Source organism: Scyliorhinus torazame, chromosome 17 (assembly GCF_047496885.1).
Source record: "Scyliorhinus torazame isolate Kashiwa2021f chromosome 17, sScyTor2.1, whole genome shotgun sequence".
Lineage (NCBI taxonomy): Eukaryota > Metazoa > Chordata > Chondrichthyes > Carcharhiniformes > Scyliorhinidae > Scyliorhinus > Scyliorhinus torazame.
Window position 1 is genome coordinate 43,539,567 of NC_092723.1, and position 9,137 is coordinate 43,548,703.

Here is a 9,137-nt window from a genome sequence, read left to right on the forward strand (position 1 = left end):
TGGACTGTGGTGTGGTGGGCCCCCATTATTACCCACTCTGCCACTGGTAGAATTTCACTGGAGACATGGGCGAGTGGATATAGGGGTTGGACACAATGCTCACTGTATTTAATGTGCTCCCCCTGCTTTCAAGCGCATCACCATGACAACATTAAATCCACTCCAAGGAAAATAAAATATCTATCATGTCTGAAATTTTACCAGAAAATGACAAAATTGAAACTTTGAATTTGTACTCTCCCTGAAGTTTTCATGAACATGATCACCAGGAAGAAATTTGTCTTCAAAGAATTCAGTGAAGTAATGCAGTTAGTTGAACAATTTCAAATTATAATGGTGGAAATAATTGCTTTGACTCCCATGTGATGTGACATGGCAAATGTTCCGCTGTTTGTTAAACTCACTTCACTGGTACCAAACTCCCAGCAGAGAGCCATGTTTGAAGGACGCAAATATTGGAGCTAGGGCTGTAGCCCTAACCCTTCAATCCACAATTCTTCCTTGCATAACTAGCTGTCAACTGTGAGTGTGGGTTAAATGAATTTACTTTGGTTATTTCGAGTAAATTGTAAATGTGTATACAAAGTATTAATTTCTGATGTTCCACCTCATTGTGATTGGACAATTTTTCCTCCATTAGGACTATCAGTGAATGGATTTAAAAAGGAAAGACTTTCATTTATATAATGCATTTTGTGACCACCATACATCTCATTGTGCCTTCGAGCAAATGAAATACTTTTTGAAATGTAGTCACTGTTGCAATGTAAACAAAAGGGCAGCTAATTTCATAGATTATCATAGATTATCATAGAATTTACATAGAATTTACAGTGCAGAAGGAGGCCATTCGGCCCATCGAGTCTGCACCGGCTCTTAGAAAGAGCACCCTACCCAAGGTCAACACCTCCACCCTATCCCCATAACCCAGTAACCCCACTCAACACTAAGGGCAATTTTGGACACTAAGGGCAATTTATCATGGCCAATCCACCTAACCTGCACATCTTTGGACTGTGGGAGGAAACCGGAGCACCCGGAGGAAACCCACGCACACACGGGGAGGATGTGCAGACTCCGCACAGAGAGTGACCCAAGCCGGAATCGAACCTGGGACCCTGGAGCTGTGAAGCAATTGTGCTATCCACAATGCTACCGTGCTGCCCCAGTAAATTTGCACAAGTGCAAAAGTAAATTTGCACACAGAAAACTCCCCAAAACAGCAATGTGACAAGAACCAGATAATCTGTTATCGGTGATGTTAATTGAGAGGTACCTTTTCATCAGGACACCAGGGATAATTCCCTTGCACTCCTTCAAAATACTATCAGGAGATTTTTCACATCTAACGAATTACGTCTACTGTGGACTCCTCTGCAGGGGGGGTGGGGATGGGGGGGAGGTTTGGGGTGGAGCTAAGCGCAGAATGCATGATCGCTTTGCAGAACACCTTCATTCAGTCCACAAGCATGACCCCAACCTTCCTGCTGGTTGCCATGACCCCTTTTTTTATCCAAAAGATTTTTTGTCCGAGCGCAACCCTCCCCACCGCCCCCACCCCACTGGGCCATCTGTCACTTGTTCTTCAGTTTTACTTGCACTGAGCACTGACCTTTGTTGTCCCATGAACACATTCCGCTATCTTACATTTATGCCACTATCAGTACCTTCTATAGCCCTTCACACTGTCATTAATGCTTCCTCTCTCTCATACCCTACACATCTTTGTTACAATCTCTCCCAGCTCTCGCCTAACACCCTCTACTCTACTCAAACTGCCCCACTCTCCCCTTATGCAGTATATAATCACTCTCTTTAGCTCTGAAGAAGAGTCATACAGACTCAAAACATTAACTCTGTTTCTCTTTCCACAAGTGTGGTCAGACCTGCTGAGTCTTTCCAACATTTTGTTGATTTTATTTATTTCAGATTTTGAGCATCCACAGTACGTTGCTTTTATCTCTTATATCCACATTAGTAGGCAAAAGATAGCCTTGGTTTAACATCTGATTCAAAAGACAACGGGAGGGATTCACTGTCCAGCGATGTTGGAATCTCGAGAACCCCCAGCCCAGTCCACACGCTTTTGAAATAGCACCAAGGCATGTTGGAACGTTTGTGAGCAACTGCTTATATTGTGAACAGATAAATATGTTTCTAGAGGTTTGTGCACTAGCCCCTAATGCTATGCCCCTATGTGCTGCACCTGTGCCAACTTAACTGGTGTCTAACTTTCTATCCTTCTGGGCCCCTAAGGCTCCATCTAGGTGGTTCCCCCAGGCGGTGGATCAGGGGTGGAGGTGGCCGGTTGCAATTCACACCGGTTGCAAGGGCCCCCTTTGGCTGCAGTCCTCTAGAGCTACCGTGACTGGATGGGCCCTGTGGTCTCTCGGGTGCCCCAGGTGACATGCTCCATCACCTCCTCACTTGGGTTGCACGATGGCCCCCAGGCTCCTCCTTGGGTTGAGGGTGCGGCCAGACGCGCTCCGGGGGCTCCCACGCCACCTAGCGCTGCCAGACCTGGGGCCCGCTCTTGTCTCGACCAGGGTCTCAATTCTTGCAGCCATGGAGTTCAGGGGCAATGCCCTCTGTGACTGACTCATGTCAACCACGCCTAGGCAATGCCGTTGGCACCCGCAGCCATGATCCGTTGTGGCTGGGTCAAGCTCTGGATTGCTGCTGCAATGTCCAGGTGGCCTGTGACAAGACCACCCTGTCAAGTGCACAGAGTACCCTAGGCCTTGGACATCCTGACCCATGGCCTGTACCTTCACCCCCAAAACCTCTACCATGGACACCATCTGTTCAGTGTCAGCCTGGTTGGCATGCATGGTCGGATTCTTCCAACTTCACCTGCAGGCACCAGATGGTTGCTGACACCTCCTCATGTAGTCCCTGGTTCTGTGTCTGCACCGCCAGTATCGAAGGGACCGGCTTTTCCAGAAGCTCGAGACCCACCTGTTAGTCCCTGGGGTCGGGACGGCCTCTGACCGTCAGCTCCCTCGGGGGTTCCTACGTCCACATGATGTATCACTTCATGTGTGTAGTGCACAGAAGATAATGCCCCAGGAGCCTCTTCACTATAATGCCCAACTGAAGTGAATGTATCTGGGATGGTGGAGGGTGTTGGAGTCAGCTGTGATGGAAAGTCTGATGCTGAGGTTGGGGTGGTGGAGGTGTGGTGTGGAGATTGTGCGGTGTTGAGGTTGGGGTGGTGGAGGTGTGGTGTGGGGATGGTGCAGTGTTTAGATTGGGGTGATGCGGTGCTGAGGTTGGGGTGGTGGAGGCGTGGTGTGGAGATGGTGGGGTGCTGAGGTTGGGGTGGTGGGGGCGTGGTGTGGAGATGGTGCGGTGTTGAGGTTGGGGTGGTGGAGGTGTGTGGAGATGGTGGGGTGCTGAGGTTGGGGTGGTGGGGGTGTGGTGTGGGGATGGTGGGGTGCTGAGGCTGGGGTGGTGGGGGTGTGGTGTGGAGATGGTGCGGTGTTGAGGTTGGGGTGGTGGGGGCGTGGTGTGGAGATGGTGCGGTGCTGAGGTTGGGGTGGTGGAGGTGTGGTGTGGAGATGGTGCGGTGCTGAGGTTGGGGTGGTGGAGGTGTGGTGTGGAGATGGTGCAGTGCTGGTGTGGAGATGGTGCGGTGCTGAGGTTGGGGTGGTGGAGGTGTGGTGTGGAGATGGTGGGGTGCTGAGGTTGGGGTGGTGGGGGTGTGGTGTGGAGATGGTGCGGTGTTGAGGTTGGGGTGGTGGAGGTGTGGTGTGGAGATGGTGGGGTGCTGAGGTTGGGGTGGTGGGGGTGTGGTGTGGAGATGGTGCGGTGTTGAGGTTGGGGTGGTGGGGGTGTGGTGTGGGGATGGTGCGGTGCTGAGGTTGGGGTGGTGGGGGTGTGGTGTGGAGATGGTGGGGTGCTGAGGTTGGGGTGGTGGGGGTGTGGTGTGGAGATGGTGCGGTGTTGAGGTTGGGGTGGTGGGGGTGTGGTGTGGGGATGGTGCGGTGCTGGTGTGGAGATGGTGGGGTGCTGAGGTTGGGGTGGTGGAGGTGTGGTGTGGAGATGGTGCGGTGCTGAGGTTGGGGTGGTGGAGGTGTGGTGTGGAGATGGTGGGGTGCTGAGGTTGGGGTGGTGGGGGTGTGGTGTGGAGATGGTGGGGTGCTGAGGTTGGGGTGGTGGAGGTGTGGTGTGGAGATGGTGCGGTGCTGAGGTTGGGGTGGTGGAGGTGTGGTGTGGAGATGGTGCAGTGCTGGTGTGGAGATGATGCGGTGTTGAGGTTGGGGTGGTGGAGGTGTGGTGTGGAGATGGTGGGGTGATGAGGTTGGGGTGGTGGGGGTGTGGTGTGGAGATGGTGGGGTGCTGAGGTTGGGGTGGTGGAGGTGTGGTGTGGAGATGGTGCGGTGCTGAGGTTGGGGTGGTGGAGGTGTGGTGTGGAGATGGTGCAGTGCTGGTGTGGAGATGATGCGGTGTTGAGGTTGGGGTGGTGGAGGTGTGGTGTGGAGATGGTGCAGTGCTGGTGTGGAGATGATGCGGTGTTGAGGTTGGGGTGGTGGAGGTGTGGTGTGGAGATGGTGCGGTGTTGAGGTTGGGGTGGTGGAGGTGTGGTGTGGAGATGGTGCGGTGCTGAGGTTGGGGTGGTGGGGGCGTGGTGTGGAGATGGTGCGGTGTTGAGGTTGGGGTGGTGGAGGTGTGGTGTGGAGATAGTGGGGTGCTGAGGTTGGGGTGGTGGAGGTGTGGTGTGGAGATGGTGGGGTGCTGAGGTTGGGGTGGTGGGGGCGTGGTGTGGAGATGGTGCGGTGCTGAAGTTGGGGTGGTGGAGGTGTGTGGAGATGGTGGGGTGCTGAGGTTGGGGTGGTGGATGTGTGGTGTGGAGATGGTGCGGTGTTGAGTTTGGGGTGGTGGAGGTGTGGTGTGGAGATGGTGCGGTGTTGAGATTGGGGTGGTGGGGGCGTGGTGTGGAGATGGTGCGGTGTTGAGGTTGGGGTGGTGGGGGCGTGGTGTGGAGATGGTGCGGTGCTAAGGTTGGGGTGGTGGAGGTGTGGTGTGGAGATGGTGGGGTGCTGAGGTTGGGGTGGTGGGGGTGTGGTGTGGAGATGGTGCGGTGCTGGTGTGGAGATGGTGCGGTGCTGGTGTGGGGATGGTGCGATGCTGAGGTGTGGGGATGATGAGTGGTATGGGGCTGGTGCAACACGTGCCATAAGGACACAGCAACTTAGGGATTGCTCATTTGGTTCTCCAGTGCTGACCTCTGCCTCGGCGACTGACCAGGTCCAAAGCCCACAGTTCCATGACGGTGAGGGAACACAGATCCGGCAGCCCCCCCTCCAGTCTTCTCTCTCTCCCTGTGGCTGTCCTGAGAATGGGGGCGGGGGGGGGGGGGGGGGGGGACTGAAAATGCACAGCATGAGGCAGTCGGACATTTGCAGCACAGGGGGTTGGCAGCTTGTAGCCTGTGTACGCAGAGCACCCGGCCATGGTGGGTGGTTTGGATGTTGGCATGGGGCGCAGGGTGGGGTGGGAGCAGACTGGTGGGGTTTGGTTGCCCTCTGTGTGGGTGGGTATGGGTGTGTGGGACGGGGTTGGTGCCAGGTGCTCGTTATTCACCTAGGCCACCCTGAGAAGCTTCTGCAACCTTTTGCTAGCTGGTCCTGGCATGGGGGGCCCACGACACTCACAGCATCTGCCACCTGCATCCAGGTCCGATGTACAGTGGCAGGCGGCAGTCTCCTTCCCTCCCCGGGGAATAGGGTGCCCCGCCTCTCCACCATGGCGTCTAGCAGTGTTTCCTGGCGACTGCTGTCTTCCCCTGGTGAGCCACCTCTTTCAATAGTATCCAAAGCGGTATATCTGTTTTGCAGGGAGATGACCGCAGGGGACACCTGTACCGCCTTCCTATTCTTGCTCTGTCTTTTGGTCACCCATTTTCTATCTCCCTCAGTAACTTTCACCTGTGGTGTGACCAACTCGTTAAACATGCTATCCACGACGTCCTCAGCATTGCGGATGCTCCAAAGTGAGTCCATCCGCAGCTCCAGAGCCGTCAAGCTGTCTAACAGGAGCTGCAACTGGACACACTTCTTGCACGTGAAGGAGCCAGGGACAGTGGACGTGTCCCTGAGCTCCCACATTGCACGTGAGGAGCATGACACAGGTCTGGGATCTCCTGCCATGTCTTAAACCTTAGGTTAACTTATACAACTACAATTCCAAAAAACGAAAGAAAAAATAAATAAATATACCAATGAAAAGACAAACTACTTACCAGTCACTTACCAGGGATAAAAAGCACCTCCTCCCCACCCTGCTTCGAATTCCCACCTAGCTTCAAATTCCCAAACTCACTCTTCGCAGTGTCTCACTCTGGCTGTGTCGTCTCTGGCTCACTGGGAGAACTCACTGGGAGTGAGTTAAAGTTGCTCTTTTTAAATTGGCCATTTTGTTGGCTGGAATAAGTGTGTGTGGGAGTGGAGTGTTTATATGTGGCTGCAGCTTGTCAGCCTCTCAAGCGGTAATCCCGACGCCGGCGATTCGGACACCGTTTTGCATTGAAATTTCACTAGTTCCGCATTGTGCCACTACTAGCCCGTTAACAGATCCTGAATTGCTCTGGGACTGGTGCCGCTTCCGTTGCTATAGACCACCACCAATTCAGTCCTGGCACCAGCACTTAGGGTTGGATTTTCTGATTCTGCGGCTATGTCCGGAGGATCCGCCTGGTCTTACGACCAAAAAGTCATGGTGCCCCTGCACCGATCCTCTGCCCGGTGGGGGGCAAGCAGCCGCGCCACCTGCGCCATACCTGTGGATACAGCCACAGAATGGCTGGGTCCGTGGCCGTACATGCGCATGGCGCCGGCTGCGCGCACACCCTCCATCAGTCCCCTCCGCCCCCACCGAAGCCACCCCTGTCGGTGGAACAGCAACTATGTACTTTCAGGACTTTGAATACCAACAGGGATAAAAAGATGTATCATGTTGACAAGAAATGAGTGTTAAATATGCACAAGGACTTTGAAGCATGCCAATATCAACATTGTGATGAGTAAGGGCCTGTTGTTTGGGTAGCTACTGGTGCCGTTTGGGGCCCAAACGGCATGCATTGTGACCACACACCCTTGTCCTGGTTCCATATTGTTGCGCAGATTAACGAGATTGCAGCTACCACCCGCTGGAAGGTTGGCCCTGCTGACTACAATGCAGCGGACCAACTTAATTTAATTGCACATCTCAGCCCCCGCACCCATTTTGCGGGAGCTATCCAATTTAGCCTCCTTTAAGATATTGAGCAGAATTCCCACTGTGCGGTTCCAATGGCAGGCAAAGATTGTTCACAGTTGTGGGGCGAGACTAAATACTGCTGGTAATAAATAAAGAAACGATGCACAAGGCACACATTGCTGCACTAATAAGCTGAAGGTAATGAAGGGCATTGGAAACTCAGCTGGTACTGGTACTGCCCACCCACCAGTTTTTGTTTTTATGGTTAAGCGGCTATGTTGAACTGGTCGCTGTGTACTGTCCAAACGTTCTCACCGTGACAGTGGCTAGTAGTTATTTTGATAAAAATACTCTTGCCACATACATATCAGAGGTGACTCCACACTTCCAGTGGGGAACTGTGCTCCCAGGATGCAGGATTGAAGCTGCAATGTTGCACCCCTGCATTCAGTTGGGCTCCCTTTGAGTGAAGTCCCCTTTGGGATGGCAGTATTGCCGAATCATTGTACTATTTCTAAACTACTGTTAGAAATCCAAAATGTATTCTTCACTAAACAGGAAGAGGCAATTGTCATATGCATGGAAGGGGAGCAACTGAGGGAGGAACAAAGGTTTTACTATTTCACCTAATGGTAGGCCTACATTTTAATAGAGATGGCCACGGGAGACAGTGGGAGCTAGCCAATCACTAGAATTTCAACCCACTTATGAACAAGTGAATTAATCACAGGAGTCATTGGGGCATTGTAATGGGAACGTAGGAAAATGGGTTGGCCATTCAGTCATATGTACCTCAGTTCCATTTACTTCCTTTGTTCTGTGTCCCTTGACACCATTACACAAGAAAAGTCTGATTGATCTTAGTCTTGAAAACTTCAACTGACCCAGCCTTTTGGGGACCGAGTTCCAGAATTTCACAACCTTTTTTGTGAAAATATGCTTCCTGATTTCAACCACCTTTTTCTGGACTCACCTGAGGAAATGCTTTCCTGTTCTAATATCTCCTTATGTGGATAGGTGCCTTTGTTTTGCTGGCTAGCTCTCTAGTAAAGCGCCAACTTGGCCACCTTACAGCAGTAAAGATGTTGCTGCTGTTTTCATTAAATGGATGCAAATATAGCACTGCATGAGAATAAAGAGCACTGAGAACATATGGTACAAGAAATAATCAAATCAAACTCAGTTGGCATAGATAATCTGGTAATCAATGTGTGGTAAACCTAGCCCAGTCATTTATTTAATTGCATGAACCTATATCGTACCAAAACAATTACTTTTATTCCGTTTTTAATAACATTTCAGTAGCACTTCAGATCTGTGTTTTGCCCATCTAAAGCACAGAGCCGAGAAACTCTAAACAACAATGTTCTGTTTATTTAGTACTTTGCTGACGGGATTTCCGGGTGCGGCGCACTCCCTAGTTGCTAAAGTTAGCACCAACAGGAAATCACCCCGCCTACCGCCCCCAGCCCAGTATATAATGTTAAACACTGAAGCCGACAAATGCATGACATTCAGTGTGCCCAGAAAAGCAGCCAGGCCAATAATTCAGTATGACAAGCCACAAATCTGCCAGCTGTATGCAAGAGCTATTCCAGGAAAAGAGTCATTCAGTCAACCTCTATTATTCCTGGAAATATACAACAGGTCATCTTCTATGAAATGTAGCAACCACCAAAACAAACCCAAAAAGGAAGGTTTCATTAAAATCGACAGTGCATCCTGACAGCTTTCTGTACAACCACTTAGCTGGGTTCCAAACATTGCCTTGTTTATTGTGTATTTTGAAGTAAATACTCGCTGCTGAGGTCATTTATTTGCCCGTGTAATGCGGTTCCCACTTTATTTCTATCACCACTTTTCAAATTAACCATTTGAATACTGATTTTTACTACTGAGCTTGTATATGTTTCCCCCAGTTAACATGAACAAAATTC